We start from the raw sequence: 17,500 nt of genomic DNA, 5'->3' as shown, positions 1-17,500 counted from the left end.
GGCCTGTGTTTTCGGAGCCGGCCGGGCATCACGCTCCCTCCTTGGATGGACAACATTCGTAGTTGACACTTTGTGTCATTTTATCCGAGCGGGCGGGCGCCTCGAGAGGCGGACCGTCCGGGGCGACTCTCGGCCTGTGTTTTCGGAGCCGGCCGGGCCTCACGCTCCCTCCTTGGATGGACAACATTCGTAGTTGACACTTTGTGTCATTTTATCCGAGCAGACGGGCGCCGCGAGGCGGACCGTCCGGGGCGACTCTCGGCCTGTGTTTTCGGAGCCGGCCGGGCATCACGCTCCCTCCTTGGATGGACAACATTCGTAGTTGACACTTTGTGTCATTTTATCCGAGCGGGCGGGCGCCTCGAGAGGCGGACCGTCCGGGGCGACTCTCGGCCTGTGTTTTCGGAGCCGGCCGGGCCTCACGCTCCCTCCTTGGATGGACAACATTCGTAGTTGACACTTTGTGTCATTTTATCCGAGCGGGCGGGCGCCGCGAGGCGGACCGTCCGGGGCGACTCTCGGCCTGTGTTTAAGGAGCCGGCCGGGCATCACGCTCCTTCCTTGGATGGACAACATTCGCAGTTGACACTTTGTGTCATTTTATCCGAGCAGACGGGCGCCGCGAGGCGGACCGTCCGGGGCGACTCTCGGCCTGTGTTTTCGGAGCCGGCCGGGCATCACGCTCCCTCCTTGGATGGACAACATTCGTAGTTGACACTTTGTGTCATTTTATCCGAGCAGACGGGCGCCGCGAGGCGACCGTCCGGGGCGACTCTCGGCCTGTGTTTAAGGAGCCGGCCGGGCATCACGCTCCTTCCTTGGATGGACAACATTCGTAGTTGACACTTTGTGTCATTTTATCCGAGCGGGCGGGCGCCGCGAGGCGGACCGTCCGGGGCGACTCTCGGCCTGTGTTTAAGGAGCCGGCCGGGCATCACGCTCCTTCCTTGGATGGACAACATTCGCAGTTGACACTTTGTGTCATTTTATCCGAGCAGACGGGCGCCGCGAGGCGGACCGTCCGGGGCGACTCTCGGCCTGTGTTTTCGGAGCCGGCCGGGCATCACGCTCCCTCCTTGGATGGACAACATTCGTAGTTGACACTTTGTGTCATTTTATCCGAGCAGACGGGCGCCGCGAGGCGGACCGTCCGGGGCGACTCTCGGCCTGTGTTTAAGGAGCCGGCCGGGCATCACGCTCCTTCCTTGGATGGACAACATTCGCAGTTGACACTTTGTGTCATTTTATCCGAGCAGACGGGCGCCGCGAGGCGGACCGTCCGGGGCGACTCTCGGCCTGTGTTTTCGGAGCCGGCCGGGCATCACGCTCCCTCCTTGGATGGACAACATTCGTAGTTGACACTTTGTGTCATTTTATCCGAGCAGACGGGCGCCGCGAGGCGGACCGTCCGGGGCGACTCTCGGCCTGTGTTTAAGGAGCCGGCCGGGCATCACGCTCCTTCCTTGGATGGACAACATTCGCAGTTGACACTTTGTGTCATTTTGTTCGGCCTGTGTTTAAGGAGGCGGCCGTCCTCCACTCGGTCCGTGTTTAAGGAGCGACACTCGCGCTCCGGTTCGGCCTGTATTTAGGGAGGCGGCCGTCCTCCCCTTGGTCTGTGTTAAGGGCGACACTCGGTCCATGTTTGAGGAGCCTGGCCCTGACGCTCCTCTCCGGCCTGTGTTTAAGGAGGCGGCCGTCCTCCCCTTGGTCTGTGTTAAGGGCGACACTCGGTCCATGTTTGAGGAGCCTGGCCCTGACGCTCCTCTCCGGCCTGTGTTTAAGGAGGCGGCCGTCCTCCCCTTGGTCTGTGTTAAGGGCGACACTCGGTCCATGTTTGAGGAGCCTGGCCCTGACGCTCCTCTCCGGCCTGTGTTTAAGGAGGCGGCCGTCCTCCCCTTGGTCTGTGTTAAGGGCGACACTCGGTCCGTGTTTAAGGAGCGGCCCTCGCGCTCCGGTTCGGCCTGTATTTAGGGAGGCGGCCGTCCTCCGCTTGGTCTGTGTTAAGGGCGACACTCGGTCCGTGTTTAAGGAGCCGGCCCTGACGCTCCTCTTCGGCCTGTGTTTAAGGAGGCGGCCGTCCTCCACTTCCTTCCATGCACCACCACATTCGCAGTTGACACTTTGCCATTTTTTCAGAGAGGTGACACTTAGTCGTTTTTTCGAAAGTTGACACTTAGTCGTTTTTTCGAAAGTTGACACTTTGCCGTTTTTTCAGAGAGGCGACACTTAGTCGTTTTTTCGAAAGTTGACACTTAGCCGTTTTTTCGAAAGTTGACACTTAGCCGTTTTTTCGAAAGTTGACACTTAGCCGTTTTTTCGAAAGTTGACACTTAGTCACTTTTTCGCCACAGTGACACCTCCAGCGCGTGCCACGGCGCTTTTCAGGTCTTCTATCCGACCTTGTGCTGTCGAGGACGGCGTGTCCGACGCCGTGGGGAGACCAGCACCATCTCCTCCATACTCGTAAACGGGGTGCTTTGGAAAACGGGGGGAAAGTCGATGAGTACACTGACTACTGGGACCATTTCATTGTACTCTGGCGCACCTGAAGACCAAAAAAGGTACTGCACCTTAGCCCGGGTACCTCACCCCCTGGTACCTCGAGGAGAACTTAGAAAAATTTCGACAAATTTTTGGTGAGCTCCAGGGAGAGAGGCTGATTTTTCGCTTTTTGAGGCCGACCGCCGAACCGGCGCGGGGCGGACTCACAAGCCCCGCAGAGCCGTGGGCACTTAGTCGTTTTTTCAGAGAGGCGACACTTAGTCGTTTTTTCAGAGGCGACACTTAGTCGTTTTTTCGAAAGTTGACACTTAGCCGTTTTTTCGAAAGTCGACACTTAGCCGTTTTTTTGGAAAGTTGACACTTAGTCGTTTTTTCGAAAGTTGACACTTAGTCGTTTTTTCGCCACAATTGGCTCTGAGCTCCAGGGGGAGAGCCTGGTTTTGCCTTATTTCAGGCCGGCTGGGGAACCGGCGCGGGTCGGATGCACGAGCCCGGCAGAGCCGTGGGCACTTAGAAAATTTTCGCCGATTAAGCTGGGACCTCCAGGCGGAGACCGGCATTCCTCGTCCTCGGGGTTCGACCCAGGAACCGGCGCTGGGCAGACGCCGTAGCCACGCAGAGCCGTGGGCACTTAGAAAATATTCGCCAAGTTGGCTCTGAGCTCCAGGCGGAGAGGCTGGTTTTGCCTTATTTCAGGCCGGCTGGGGAACCGGCGCGGGTCGGATGCACGAGCCCGCAGAGCCGTGGGCACTTTGCCATTTTCTCAGAGTCGACACTTAGTCGTTTTTTCAGAGAGGCGACACTCTGTCGTTTTTTCGAAAGTTGACACTTTGCCGTTTTTTCAGAGAGGCGACACTTAGCCGTTTTTTCGAAAGTTGACACTTAGCCGTTTTTTCGAAAGTCGACACTTAGCCGTTTTTTCAGAGATGTGACACTTTGCCGTTTTTTCGAAAGTCGACACTTAGCCGTTTTTTCAGAGATGTGACACTTAGAAACTTTTTGCCAAGTTGGCTGTGAGCTCCAGGAGGAGACCGTTATTTTTCGTCATTCGAGGCCGACTGCGGAACCGGCGCTGGGCGGACGCCAAAGCTCGGCAGGGCCGTGGGCACTTAGAAACTTTTTGCCAAGTTGGCTGTGAGCTCCAGGAGGAGACCGTTATTTTTCGTCATTCGAGGCCGACTGCGGAACCGGCGCTGAGCGGACGCCAAAGCTCGGCAGGGCCGTGGGCACTTAGAAACTTTTTGCCAAGTTGGCTGTGAGCTCCAGGAGGAGACCGTTATTTTTCGTCATTCGAGGCCGACTGCGGAACCGGCGCTGGGCGGACGCCAAAGCTCGGCAGGGCCGTGGGCACTTAGAAACTTTTTGCCAAGTTGGCTGTGAGCTCCAGGAGGAGACCGTTATTTTTCGTCATTCGAGGCCGACTGCGGAACCGGCGCTGGGCGGACGCCAAAGCTCGGCAGGGCCGTGGGCACTTAGAAACTTTTTGCCAAGTTGGCTGTGAGCTCCAGGAGGAGACCGTTATTTTTCGTCATTCGAGGCCGACTGCGGAACCGGCGCTGAGCGGACGCCAAAGCTCGGCAGGGCCGTGGGCACTTAGAAACTTTTTGCCAAGTTGGCTGTGAGCTCCAGGAGGAGACCGTTATTTTTCGTCATTCGAGGCCGACTGCGGAACCGGCGCTGGGCGGACGCCAAAGCTCGGCAGGGCCGTGGGCACTTAGAAACTTTTTGCCAAGTTGGCTGTGAGCTCCAGGAGGAGACCGTTATTTTTCGTCATTCGAGGCCGACTGCGGAACCGGCGCTGAGCGGACGCCAAAGCTCGGCAGGGCCGTGGGCACTTAGAAACTTTTTGCCAAGTTGGCTGTGAGCTCCAGGAGGAGACCGTTATTTTTCGTCATTCGAGGCCGACTGCGGAACCGGCGCTGGGCGGACGCCAAAGCTCGGCAGGGCCGTGGGCACTTAGAAACTTTTTGCCAAGTTGGCTGTGAGCTCCAGGAGGAGACCGTTATTTTTCGTCATTCGAGGCCGACTGCGGAACCGGCGCTGGGCGGACGCCAAAGCTCGGCAGGGCCGTGGGCACTTAGAAACTTTTTGCCAAGTTGGCTGTGAGCTCCAGGAGGAGACCGTTATTTTTCGTCATTCGAGGCCGACTGCGGAACCGGCGCTGGGCGGACGCCAAAGCTCGGCAGGGCCGTGGGCACTTAGAAACTTTTTGCCAAGTTGGCTGTGAGCTCCAGGAGGAGACCGTTATTTTTCGTCATTCGAGGCCGACTGCGGAACCGGCGCTGGGCGGACGCCAAAGCTCGGCAGGGCCGTGGGCACTTAGAAACTTTTTGCCAAGTTGGCTGTGAGCTCCAGGAGGAGACCGTTATTTTTCGTCATTCGAGGCCGACTGCGGAACCGGCGCTGGGCGGACGCCAAAGCTCGGCAGGGCCGTGGGCACTTAGAAACTTTTTGCCAAGTTGGCTGTGAGCTCCAGGAGGAGACCGTTATTTTTCGTCATTGGAGGCCGACTGCGGAACCGGCGCTGGGCGGACGCCAAAGCTCGGCAGGGCCGTGGGCACTTAGAAACTTTTTGCCAAGTTGGCTGTGAGCTCCAGGAGGAGACCGTTATTTTTCGTCATTCTAGGCCGGCTGCAGAACCGGCGCGGGTCGGATGCACGAGCCCGCAGAGCCGTGGGCACTTTGCCACTTTTTCGCCACAATTGGCTGTGAGCTCCAGGAGGAGACCGTTATTTTTCGTCATTCTAGGCCGGTTGCAGAACCGGCGCGGCTCGGATGCACGAGCCCGCAGAGCCGTGGGCACTTAGAAAATTTTCAGAGAGGCGACACTTTGCCATTTTTTCAGAGAGGTGACACTTAGTCGTTTTTTCGAAAGTTGACACTTAGCCGTTTTTTCGAAAGTTGACACTTAGTCGTTTTTTCGAAAGTTGACACTTAGTCGTTTTTTCGCCAAAGTGCCCACCTCCAGCGCGTGCCACGGCGCTTTCCAGGTCTTCTATCCGACCTTGTGCTGTCGAGGACGGCGTGTCCGACGCCGTGGGGAGACCAGCACCATCTCCTCCATACTCGTAAACGAGGTGCTTTGGAAAACGGGGGGAAAGTCGATGAGTACACTGACTACTGGGACCATTTCATTGTACTCTGGCGCACCTGAAGACCAAAAAAGGTACTGCACCTTAGCCCGGGTACCTCACCCCCTGGTACCTCGAGGAGAACTTAGAAAAATTTCGACAAATTTTTGGTGAGCTCCAGGGAGAGAGGCTGATTTTTTGCTTTTTGAGGCCGACCGCCGAACCGGCGCGGGGCGGACTCACAAGCCCCGCAGAGCCGTGGGCACTTAGTCGTTTTTTCGAAAGTTGACACTTAGCCGTTTTTTCGAAAGTTGACACTTAGCCGTTTTTTCGAAAGTCGACACTTAGCCGTTTTTTCGAAAGTTGACACTTAGTCGTTTTTTCGCCGATTTTGCTGGGACCTCCAGGCGAGGACCGGCGTTTTTCGTCTTCCGGGTCCGACCCGGGAACCAGCGCCGAGCGGACACATTCGCTCGCTAGTGCCGTTGGCACTTAGAAAATTTTTCGTTTGTCATGAGCTCCGGGCGAGGACCGGCGTTTTTCGTCTTCCGGGTTCGACCCGGGAACCAGCGCCGAGCGGACACATTCGCTCGCTAGTGCCGTTGGCACTTAGAAAATTTTTCGTTTGTCATGAGCTCCGGGCGGAGACCGGCGTTTTTCGTCTTCCGGGTTCGACCCGGGAACCAGCGCCGAGCGGACACATTCGCTCGCTAGTGCCGTTGGCACTTAGAAAATTTTTCGTTTGTCATGAGCTCCGGGCGGAGACCGGCGTTTTTCGTCTTCCGGGTTCGACCCGGGAACCAGCGCCGAGCGGACACATTCGCTCGCTAGTGCCGTTGGCACTTAGAAAATTTTTCGTTTGTCATGAGCTCCGGGCGGAGAGCGGCGTTTTTCGTCTTCCGGGTTCGACCCGGGAACCAGCGCCGAGCGGACACATTCGCTCGCTAGTGCCGTTGGCACTTAGAAAATTTTTCGTTTGTCATGAGCTCCGGGCGGAGACCGGCGTTTTTCGTCTTCCGGGTTCGACCCGGGAACCAGCGCCGAGCGGACACATTCGCTCGCTAGTGCCGTTGGCACTTAGAAAATTTTTCGTTTGTCATGAGCTCCGGGCGGAGACCGGCGTTTTTCGTCTTCCGGGTTCGACCCGGGAACCAGCGCCGAGCGGACACATTCGCTCGCTAGTGCCGTTGGCACTTAGAAAATTTTTCGTTTGTCATGAGCTCCGGGCGGAGAGCGGCGTTTTTCGTCTTCCGGGTTCGACCCGGGAACCAGCGCCGAGCGGACACATTCGCTCGCTAGTGCCGTTGGCACTTAGAAAATTTTTCGTTTGTCATGAGCTCCGGGCGGAGAGCGGCGTTTTTCGTCTTCCGGGTTCGACCCGGGAACCAGCGCCGAGCGGACACATTCGCTCGCTAGTGCCGTTGGCACTTAGAAAATTTTTCGTTTGTCATGAGCTCCGGGCGGAGACCGGCGTTTTTCGTCTTCCGGGTTCGACCCGGGAACCAGCGCCGAGCGGACACATTCGCTCGCTAGTGCCGTTGGCACTTAGAAAATTTTTCGTTTGTCATGAGCTCCGGGCGGAGACCGGCGTTTTTCGTCTTCCGGGTTCGACCCGGGAACCAGCGCCGAGCGGACACATTCGCTCGCTAGTGCCGTTGGCACTTAGAAAATTTTTCGTTTGTCATGAGCTCCGGGCGGAGAGCGGCGTTTTTCGTCTTCCGGGTTCGACCCGGGAACCAGTGCCGAGCGGACACATTCGCTCGCTAGTGCCGTTGGCACTTAGAAAATTTTTCGTTTGTCATGAGCTCCGGGCGGAGACCGGCGTTTTTCGTCTTCCGGGTTCGACCCGGGAACCAGCGCCGAGCGGACACATTCGCTCGCTAGTGCCGTTGGCACTTAGAAAATTTTTCGTTTGTCATGAGCTCCGGGCGGAGACCGGCGTTTTTCGTCTTCCGGGTTCGACCCGGGAACCAGCGCCGAGCGGACACATTCGCTCGCTAGTGCCGTTGGCACTTAGAAAATTTTTCGTTTGTCATGAGCTCCGGGCGGAGACCGGCGTTTTTCGTCTTCCGGGTTCGACCCGGGAACCAGCGCCGAGCGGACACATTCGCTCGCTAGTGCCGTTGGCACTTAGAAAATTTTTCGTTTGTCATGAGCTCCGGGCGGAGACCGGCGTTTTTCGTCTTCCGGGTTCGACCCGGGAACCAGCGCCGAGCGGACACATTCGCTCGCTAGTGCCGTTGGCACTTAGAAAATTTTTCGTTTGTCATGAGCTCCGGGCGGAGACCGGCATTTTTCGTCTTCCGGGTTCGACCCGGGAACCAGCGCCGAGCGGACACATTCGCTCGCTAGTGCCGTTGGCACTTAGAAAATTTTTCGTTTGTCATGAGCTCCGGGCGGAGACCGGCGTTTTTCGTCTTCCGGGTTCGACCCGGGAACCAGCGCCGAGCGGACACATTCGCTCGCTAGTGCCGTTGGCACTTAGAAAATTTTTCGTTTGTCATGAGCTCCGGGCGGAGACCGGCATTTTTCGTCATTCGAGGCCGACGGGGGAACCAGCCGGAGCGGACACGTTTGCTCGGAAGAGCCGTTGGCACTTAGAAAAAATTCCGTGTCTCGTGAGCTCCAGGGGGGACAGGCTGGTTTTATTCATCCGTAGCCGACATGGGAACCAGCGCGGAGCGGATTGGTGTTGCGCTGCCATATACCTCATCTCTCTCAGGAGTCCCCCCCTTATACGTGCCGATGGTGTTTTGGAAAACGGGGGGTAACTGGATGAGTACACTGACTAGGGGGACCAGTACACTAGCGAGTGGGACCAGTACACTGACTAGTGGGACCAACACACTATGAGCGCCTGGTACCTAAAATGGAAGTATAGAGGCCGAATTTCGGGCAAGATCACGCCGGGTTAGGCTTCCAGGACCTCGGCTAAGCAATTTTAACGGGTCGCCCGGTTCTTTTTTGATCCAGCCCGGTTCTTTTTTTATCCAGCCTGGTTCTTTTTACACTTCCAGCTGGAGCTCGGGAGCGGCTTTTTGCACAAGATCACGCCGTGTTAGGCTTCCAGGACCTCGGCTAAGCAATTTTAACGGGTCGCCCGGTTCTTTTTTGATCCAGCCCGGTTCTTTTTTTTATCCAGCCTGGTTCTTTTTACACTTCCAGCTGGAGCTCGGGAGCGGCTTTTTGCACAAGATCACGCCGTGTTAGGCTTCCAGGACCTCGGCTAAGCAATTTTAACGGGTCGCCCGGTTCTTTTTTGATCCAGCCCGGTTCTTTTTTTTATCCAGCCCGGTTCTTTTTACACTTCCAGCTGGAGCTCGGGAGCGGCTTTTTGCACAAGATCACGCCGTGTTAGGCTTCCAGGACCTCGGCTAAGCAATTTTAACGGGTCGCCCGGTTCTTTTTTTTATCCAGCCCGGTTCTTTTTTTATCCAGCCCGGTTCTTTTTACACTTCCAGCTGAAGCTCGGGAGCGGCTTTTTGCACAAGAACACGCCGTGTTAGGCTTCCAGGACCTCGGCTAAGCAATTTTAACGGGTCGCCCGGTTCTTTTTTTTTATCCAGCCCGGTTCTTTTTTTTATCCAGCCCGGTTCTTTTTACACTTCCAGCTGGAGCTTGGGAGCGGCTTTTTGCACAAGATCACGCCGGGTTAGGCTTCCAGGACCTCGGCTAAGCAATTTTAACGGGTCGCCCGGTTCTTTTTTGATCCAGCCCGGTTCTTTTTTTTATCCAGCCTGGTTCTTTTTACACTTCCAGCTGGAGCTCGGGAGCGGCTTTTTGCACAAGATCACGCCGTGTTAGGCTTCCAGGACCTCGGCTAAGCAATTTTAACGGGTCGCCCGGTTCTTTTTTGATCCAGCCCGGTTCTTTTTTTTATCCAGCCTGGTTCTTTTTACACTTCCAGCTGGAGCTCGGGAGCGGCTTTTTGCACAAGATCACGCCGTGTTAGGCTTCCAGGACCTCGGCTAAGCAATTTTAACGGGTCCCCCGGTTCTTTTTTGATCCAGCCCGGTTCTTTTTTTTATCCAGCCCGGTTCTTTTTACACTTCCAGCTGGAGCTCGGGAGCGGCTTTTTGCACAAGATCACGCCGTGTTAGGCTTCCAGGACCTCGGCTAAGCAATTTTAACGGGTCGCCCGGTTCTTTTTTGATCCAGCCCGGTTCTTTTTTTTATCCAGCCCGGTTCTTTTTACACTTCCAGCTGGAGCTCGGGAGCGGCTTTTTGCACAAGATCACGCCGGGTTAGGCTTCCAGGACCTCGGCTAAGCAATTTTAACGGGTCGCCCGGTTCTTTTTTGATCCAGCCCGGTTCTTTTTTTATCCAGCCCGGTTCTTTTTACACTTCCAGCTGGAGCTCGGGAGCGGCTTTTTGCACAAGATCACGCCGTGTTAGGCTTCCAGGACCTCGGCTAAGCAATTTTAACGGGTCGCCCGGTTCTTTTTTTGATCCAGCCCGGTTCTTTTTTTATCCAGCCCGGTTCTTTTTACACTTCCAGCTGGAGCTCGGGAGCGGCTTTTTGCACAAGATCACGCCGGGTTAGGCTTCCAGGACCTCGGCTAAGCAATTTTAACGGGTCGCCCGGTTCTTTTTTTTTTATCCAGCCCGGTTCTTTTTTGATCCAGCCCGGTTCTTTTTACACTTCCAGCTGGAGCTCGGGAGCGGCTTTTTGCACAAGATCACGCCGTGTTAGGCTTCCAGGACCTCGGCTAAGCAATTTTAACGGGTCGCCCGGTTCTTTTTTTTATCCAGCCCGGTTCTTTTTTTATCCAGCCCGGTTCTTTTTACACTTCCAGCTGGAGCTCGGGAGCGGCTTTTTGCACAAGATCACGCCGGGTTAGGCTTCCAGGACCTCGGCTAAGCAATTTTAACGGGCCGCCCGGTTCTTTTTTTTATCCAGCCCGGTTCTTTTTTGATCCAGCCCGGTTCTTTTTACACTTCCAGCTGGAGCTCGGGAGCGGCTTTTTGCACAAGATCACGCCGTGTTAGGCTTCCAGGACCTCGGCTAAGCAATTTTAACGGGCCGCCCGGTTCTTTTTTGATCCAGCCCGGTTCTTTTTTTATCCAGCCCGGTTCTTTTTACACTTCCAGCTGGAGCTCGGGAGCGGCTTTTTGCACAAGATCACGCCGTGTTAGGCTTCCAGGACCTCGGCTAAGCAATTTTAACGGGTCGCCCGGTTCTTTTTTGATCCAGCCCGGTTCTTTTTTTTATCCAGCCCGGTTCTTTTTACACTTCCAGCTGGAGCTCGGGAGCGGCTTTTTGCACAAGATCACGCCGGGTTAGGCTTCCAGGACCTCGGCTAAGCAATTTTAACGGGTCGCCCGGTTCTTTTTTGATCCAGCCCGGTTCTTTTTTTATCCAGCCCGGTTCTTTTTACACTTCCAGCTGGAGCTCGGGAGCGGCTTTTTGCACAAGATCACGCCGTGTTAGGCTTCCAGGACCTCGGCTAAGCAATTTTAACGGGTCGCCCGGTTCTTTTTTTGATCCAGCCCGGTTCTTTTTTTATCCAGCCCGGTTCTTTTTACACTTCCAGCTGGAGCTCGGGAGCGGCTTTTTGCACAAGATCACGCCGGGTTAGGCTTCCAGGACCTCGGCTAAGCAATTTTAACGGGTCGCCCGGTTCTTTTTTTTTTATCCAGCCCGGTTCTTTTTTGATCCAGCCCGGTTCTTTTTACACTTCCAGCTGGAGCTCGGGAGCGGCTTTTTGCACAAGATCACGCCGTGTTAGGCTTCCAGGACCTCGGCTAAGCAATTTTAACGGGTCGCCCGGTTCTTTTTTTTATCCAGCCCGGTTCTTTTTTTATCCAGCCCGGTTCTTTTTACACTTCCAGCTGGAGCTCGGGAGCGGCTTTTTGCACAAGATCACGCCGGGTTAGGCTTCCAGGACCTCGGCTAAGCAATTTTAACGGGCCGCCCGGTTCTTTTTTTTATCCAGCCCGGTTCTTTTTTGATCCAGCCCGGTTCTTTTTACACTTCCAGCTGGAGCTCGGGAGCGGCTTTTTGCACAAGATCACGCCGTGTTAGGCTTCCAGGACCTCGGCTAAGCAATTTTAACGGGCCGCCCGGTTCTTTTTTGATCCAGCCCGGTTCTTTTTTTATCCAGCCCGGTTCTTTTTACACTTCCAGCTGGAGCTCGGGAGCGGCTTTTTGCACAAGATCACGCCGTGTTAGGCTTCCAGGACCTCGGCTAAGCAATTTTAACGGGTCGCCCGGTTCTTTTTTGATCCAGCCCGGTTCTTTTTTTTATCCAGCCTGGTTCTTTTTACACTTCCAGCTGGAGCTCGGGAGCGGCTTTTTGCACAAGAACACGCCGTGTTAGGCTTCCAGGACCTCGGCTAAGCAATTTTAACGGGTCGCCCGGTTCTTTTTTGATCCAGCCCGGTTCTTTTTCCACTTCCAGCTGGAGCTCAGCAGCGGCTTTTTGCACAAGATCACGCCGGGTTAGGCTTCCAGGACCTCGGCTAAGCACTTCTAACGGGTCGCCCGGTTCTTTTTTTGAACCAGCCCGGTTCTTTTTACACTTCCAGCTGGAGCTCGGGAGCGGCTTTTTGCACAAGAACACGCCGTGTTAGGCTTCCAGGACCTCGGCTAAGCAATTTTAACGGGTCGCCCGGTTCTTTTTTGATCCAGCCCGGTTCTTTTTCCACTTCCAGCTGGAGCTCAGCAGCGGCTTTTTGCACAAGATCACGCCGGGTTAGGCTTCCAGGACCTCGGCTAAGCACTTCTAACGGGTCGCCCGGTTCTTTTTTTGAACCAGCCCGGTTCTTTTTCCACTTCCAGCTGGAGCTCAGCAGCGGCTTTTTGCACAAGATCACGCCGGGTTAGGGTTCCAGGACCTCGGCTAAGCAATTTTAACGGGCCGCCCGGTTCTTTTTTTGATCCAGCCCGGTTCTTTTTACACTTCCAGCTGGAGCTCAGCAGCGGCTTTTTGCACAAGATCACGCCGGGTTAGGCTTCCAGGACCTCGGCTAAGCACTTCTAACGGGCCCTGGTCCACCCCTGCCAGCGCATTTCAAAACTTGGCATTAATTTCGACCTAAGAGACGAAGTCTGATTTTTTTCTACCACTTGGGCGGCCTTTTTGCACCCAGAACACCCGCACCGGCACCATAAATTCGAAGGGTGCCGAGTGCGTCGGCGCAGATTCTGCGACGGAGTGACACTTCCCTCTTGTGGACATTCGGCGGTAGGTGAAATGCGCACTCGGTCTTCTCTTTTCTTTTCCTTCCAGTGAAACTTTGGCAACATTCTGCGAGCTGCTGGCTTCCAGAACCTCGGCCAAGCAGGTGGAGGATTTTTTTCCACTTCCAGCTGGAGGTGAGGAGGGACTTTTTGGGCAAGATCACGCCGACTTAGCAAGCAAGGTGGAAGTGCCAGCATGCTCCGTGGCTGGAAGTGTGGATGTGCCAGCACCCTCCCTGCCTATGGAAGTGTGGAGCTCCAGCACCCTCCCTGCCTATGGAAGTGTGGAGCTCCAGCACCCTCCCTGCCTATGGAAGTGTGGAGCTCCAGCACCCTCCCTGCCTATGGAAGTGTGGAGCTCCAGCACCCTCCCTGCCTATGGAAGTGTGGAGCTCCAGCACCCTCCCTGCCTATGGAAGTGTGGAGCTCCAGCACCCTCCCTGCCTATGGAAGTGTGGAGCTCCAGCACCCTCCCTGCCTATGGAAGTGTGGAGCTCCAGCACCCTCCCTGCCTATGGAAGTGTGGAGCTCCAGCACCCTCCCTGCCTATGGAAGTGTGGAGCTCCAGCACCCTCCCTGCCTATGGAAGTGTGGAGCTCCAGCACCCTCCCTGCCTATGGAAGTGTGGAGCTCCAGCACCCTCCCTGCCTATGGAAGTGTGGAGCTCCAGCACCCTCCCTGCCTATGGAAGTGTGGAGCTCCAGCACCCTCCCTGCCTATGGAAGTGTGGAGCTCCAGCACCCTCCCTGCCTATGGAAGTGTGGAGCTCCAGCACCCTCCCTGCCTATGGAAGTGTGGAGCTCCAGCACCCTCCCTGCCTATGGAAGTGTGGAGCTCCAGCACCCTCCCTGCCTATGGAAGTGTGGAGCTCCAGCACCCTCCCTGCCTATGGAAGTGTGGAGCTCCAGCACCCTCCCTGCCTATGGAAGTGTGGAGCTCCAGCACCCTCCCTGCCTATGGAAGTGTGGAGCTCCAGCACCCTCCCTGCCTATGGAAGTGTGGAGCTCCAGCACCCTCCCTGCCTATGGAAGTGTGGAGCTCCAGCACCCTCCCTGCCTATGGAAGTGTGGAGCTCCAGCACCCTCCCTGCCTATGGAAGTGTGGAGCTCCAGCACCCTCCCTGCCTATGGAAGTGTGGAGCTCCAGCACCCTCCCTGCCTATGGAAGTGTGGAGCTCCAGCACCCTCCCTGCCTATGGAAGTGTGGATGTGCCAGCACCCTCCCTGCCTATGGAAGTGTGGAGCTCCAGCACCCTCCCTGCCTATGGAAGTGTGGAGCTCCAGCACCCTCCCTGCCTATGGAAGTGTGGAGCTCCAGCACCCTCCCTGCCTATGGAAGTGTGGAGCTCCAGCACCCTCCCTGCCTATGGAAGTGTGGAGCTCCAGCACCCTCCCTGCCTATGGAAGTGTGGAGCTCCAGCACCCTCCCTGCCTATGGAAGTGTGGAGCTCCAGCACCCTCCCTGCCTATGGAAGTGTGGAGCTCCAGCACCCTCCCTGCCTATGGAAGTGTGGAGCTCCAGCACCCTCCCTGCCTATGGAAGTGTGGAGCTCCAGCACCCTCCCTGCCTATGGAAGTGTGGAGCTCCAGCACCCTCCCTGCCTATGGAAGTGTGGAGCTCCAGCACCCTCCCTGCCTATGGAAGTGTGGAGCTCCAGCACCCTCCCTGCCTATGGAAGTGTGGAGCTCCAGCACCCTCCCTGCCTATGGAAGTGTGGAGCTCCAGCACCCTCCCTGCCTATGGAAGTGTGGAGCTCCAGCACCCTCCCTGCCTATGGAAGTGTGGAGCTCCAGCACCCTCCCTGCCTATGGAAGTGTGGAGCTCCAGCACCCTCCCTGCCTATGGAAGTGTGGAGCTCCAGCACCCTCCCTGCCTATGGAAGTGTGGAGCTCCAGCACCCTCCCTGCCTATGGAAGTGTGGAGCTCCAGCACCCTCCCTGCCTATGGAAGTGTGGAGCTCCAGCACCCTCCCTGCCTATGGAAGTGTGGAGCTCCAGCACCCTCCCTGCCTATGGAAGTGTGGAGCTCCAGCACCCTCCCTGCCTATGGAAGTGTGGAGCTCCAGCACCCTCCCTGCCTATGGAAGTGTGGAGCTCCAGCACCCTCCCTGCCTATGGAAGTGTGGAGCTCCAGCACCCTCCCTGCCTATGGAAGTGTGGAGCTCCAGCACCCTCCCTGCCTATGGAAGTGTGGAGCTCCAGCACCCTCCCTGCCTATGGAAGTGTGGAGCTCCAGCACCCTCCCTGCCTATGGAAGTGTGGAGCTCCAGCACCCTCCCTGCCTATGGAAGTGTGGAGCTCCAGCACCCTCCCTGCCTATGGAAGTGTGGAGCTCCAGCACCCTCCCTGCCTATGGAAGTGTGGAGCTCCAGCACCCTCCCTGCCTATGGAAGTGTGGAGCTCCAGCACCCTCCCTGCCTATGGAAGTGTGGAGCTCCAGCACCCTCCCTGCCTATGGAAGAGCCACCTCCGCGGGCATGCTGCTCAACCACGCCGGCCCAGAGTTCCAGCCGCTCGGCTACACTCTCTCACAAGCCCCGCCTGGAGCTCCCCAGCCCACCCCTGGTACCTCAACTACCGAGGCCAGCCGCTCGACCAGGCCGGCCCAGAGTTCCAGCCGCTCGGCTTCACTCTCTCACAAGCCCCGCCTGGAGCTCCCCAGCCCGCCCCTGGTACCTCAACTACCGAGGCCAGCCGCTCGACCAGGCCGGCCGAGAGTTCCAGCCGCTCGGCTTCACTCTCTCACAAGACCCGCCTGGAGCTCCCTGCCCCACCCCTGGTACCTCAACTACCGAGGCCAGCCGCTCGACCACGCCGGCGCAGAGTTCCAGCCGCTCGGATAAGCTCTGTCACTCACCCGCCGCGCAGCCACCGGTAACGGGGAAATGTCGCCGCCTGGCGGACACGCCGTTGTAAATGAATGGGCTTTCGCACTTAGTGCAATTTTCGCCAACTCTCTGACTGGAGCTATGGAAGTATGGAGCTATGGAGCCACCAGCCACCCAGGCTGGAGCTATGGAGCCATGGAGCTCTGGTGCTATGGAGCTCTGGAGGTATGGAGCTATGGAGCTATGGAGCTATGGAGCTATGGAGCCCTGGAGCTCTGGAGGTATGGAGCTATGGTGCTATGGAGCTCTGAAGCCATGGAGCTCTGGTGCTATGGAGCTCTGGAGCTCTGGAGGTATGGAGCTCTGGAGGTATGGAGCTATGGAGCCCTGGAGCCCTGGAGCTATGGAGCCCTGGAGCTATGGAGCCCTGGAGCCCTGGAGCTATGGAGCCCTGGAGCTATGGAGCTATGGAGCCCTGGAGCTATGGAGCTATGGAGCTCTGGTGCTATGGAGCTATGGAGCTCTGGTGCTATGGAGCTATGGAGCTCTGGTGCTATGGAGCTATGGAGCTCTGGTGCTATGGAGCTATGGAGCTCTGGTGCTATGGAGCTATGGAGCTCTGGTGCTATGGAGCTATGGAGCTCTGGTGCTATGGAGCTATGGAGCTCTGGTGCTATGGAGCTATGGAGCTCTGGTGCTATGGAGCTATGGAGCTATGGAGCTCTGGTGCTATGGAGCTATGGAGCTCTGGTGCTATGGAGCTATGGAGCTCTGGTGCTATGGAGCTATGGAGCTCTGGTGCTATGGAGCTATGGAGCTCTGGTGCTATGGAGCTCTGGTGCTATGGAGCTATGGAGCTCTGGTGCTATGGAGCTCTGGAGCTCTGGAGGTATGGAGCTATGGAGCCACCAGCCAGCACCCTCCGTGGCTGGATCAATGGAAGTGTTTTAGGTACCAGGCAGCCAAAGGGCCGAGGCCTCACGCTCGACCACGCCGGCGCAGAGTTCCAGCCGCTCGGATAAGCTCTGTCACTCACCCGCCGCGCAGCCACCGGTAACGGGGAAATGTCGCCGCCTTGTGGACACGCCGTTGTAAATGAATGGGCTTTCGCACTTAGTGCAATTTTAGCCAACTCTCTGACTGGAGCTATGGAAGTATGGAGCTATGGAGCCACCAGCCACCCAGGCTGGAGCTATGGAGCTATGGAGCTCTGGTGCTATGGAGCTATGGAGCTATGGAGCCCTGGAGCTATGGAGCCCTGGAGCTATGGAGCTATGGAGCTCTGGTGCTATGGAGCTATGGAGCTCTGGTGCTATGGAGCTATGGAGCTCTGGTGCTATGGAGCTATGGAGCTCTGGTGCTATGGAGCTATGGAGCTCTGGTGCTATGGAGCTATGGAGCTCTGGTGCTATGGAGCTATGGAGCTCTGGTGCTATGGAGCTATGGAGCTCTGGTGCTATGGAGCTATGGAGCTATGGAGCCACCAGCCAGCACCCTCCGTGGCTGGATCAATGGAAGTGTTTTAGGTACCAGGCAGCCAAAGGGCCGGGGCCTCACGCTCGACCACGCCGGCGCAGAGTTCCAGCCGCTCGGATAAGCTCTGTCACTCACCCGCCACGCAGCCACCGGTAACGGGGAAATGTCGCCGCCTGGCGGACACGCCGTTGTAAATGAATGGGCTTTCGCACTTAGTGCAATTTTAGCCAACTCCGTGGCTGCAAGTATGGAAGTATGGAGCTATGGAGCCACCAGCCAGCACCCTCCGCGGCTGGAGCTATGGAAGTATGGAGCTATGGAGCTATGGAAGTATGGGGCTATGGAAGTATGGAGCTATGGAGCTCCGGGGCTATGGAGCTATGGAGCTCCGGGGCTATGGAGCTCCGGGGCTATGGAGCTATGGAGCTCCGGGGCTAT

Source organism: Syngnathus leptorhynchus, unplaced genomic scaffold (assembly GCF_054491065.1).
Source record: "Syngnathus leptorhynchus isolate UIUO unplaced genomic scaffold, UIUO_Slep HiC_scaffold_96, whole genome shotgun sequence".
NCBI lineage: Eukaryota > Metazoa > Chordata > Actinopteri > Syngnathiformes > Syngnathidae > Syngnathus > Syngnathus leptorhynchus.
The sequence above is the reverse complement of the archived record's forward strand: the minus strand, read 5'-3'. Positions refer to the sequence as shown.